Genomic DNA, 1,002 nt, shown 5'->3' with positions numbered 1-1,002 from the left:
AAGAATTTGGCCCGGTTTTAACTCCAATCCTACCTCCGCCACTAACGTGTTCGTTAAAATGACTGGTGCAGACCGAACGATGCTCATCAACAACACTGAGCATGAATCCAACGTAGCAAAACAAGAATTTTGCATTGCAAACTTAGCTATGGTTCATGGTGCGCTTACTCTGGGTGTTAACAACATGTTGCAGGCCGAAGCAACTATTGGCGGTGGCATGATGGAGGTGAAGCTCAAGGACCTTGTTACATCGACCAACCCTGTGAACATGAAGTTCATCGTGCAGGGAGGAGACATGCCTGGTGGCCGACGAGACGGCGGCGGTGCATTTCCTGCTGTGGGGCACCGAGTGCGACGCCTTCGAGCCCGGAGACATCGTGTGGCTCACAAGCGGCATCTTCTCCTACCGTAGGGGCAACAAGCTCTTCCTACGGGCTGGTAAGCGAGGACGCGCTGAGAAGGTGGGTGAGTTCACCATAACGTTCGTTGAGACACCCAACATGAGCGAGGTGAGGTGGGGGCCCGATCCAGGCGACCCGGGGAAGATGGTGCAGGAGGCCGTCCTGTCACCCTACTCCTAGGTCTTCGAGCCGCTGCACTGATGCCATTGATTCAGGCTTCCAGCTCTTTGTTGCTCTAGTCAAGCTTGGCAATTAGAGTACTTATTGCTACCATTGTTGATTGGTTTGGCATCACCAATATAGGACACCAAAATTAAAATGCTCTTATGAGATCATATAGGGAGCCTGCACCCTGCTCTCAGCGGACAAATACAGCTCATTCTCGCCCCTCTGCGATAACAAATCCAAACTGCGACTAGCTTTTAATCGTTTGCATTCGGGCTCGGTTTCCGGTTTTCTCAACTGCATTGTGATGTTATTCTAACATATGAATTGCAGAAAACCACCAGATTGAAACCTTTTTTTTTAAATGAAAGGTAGATTAGGTTCTACCTTATATATTTCAAAACAGGCGCAAGCCTGAGGACCAAAAGGTCAAGTA

At 49.4% G+C, this 1,002-nt stretch overlaps 1 pseudogene; it reads left to right on the top strand.

The window, feature by feature from the left end:
* Positions 1-220: 220 nt before the first annotated feature.
* LOC119359252 lies at positions 221-602 on the top strand (annotated as a pseudogene).
* Positions 603-1,002: the final 400 nt, after the last annotated feature.

Source organism: Triticum dicoccoides, chromosome 2A (assembly GCF_002162155.2).
Source record: "Triticum dicoccoides isolate Atlit2015 ecotype Zavitan chromosome 2A, WEW_v2.0, whole genome shotgun sequence".
Taxonomy (NCBI): Eukaryota; Viridiplantae; Streptophyta; class Magnoliopsida; order Poales; family Poaceae; genus Triticum; species Triticum dicoccoides.
This window is presented reverse-complemented; position numbering and strand designations above follow the sequence as displayed.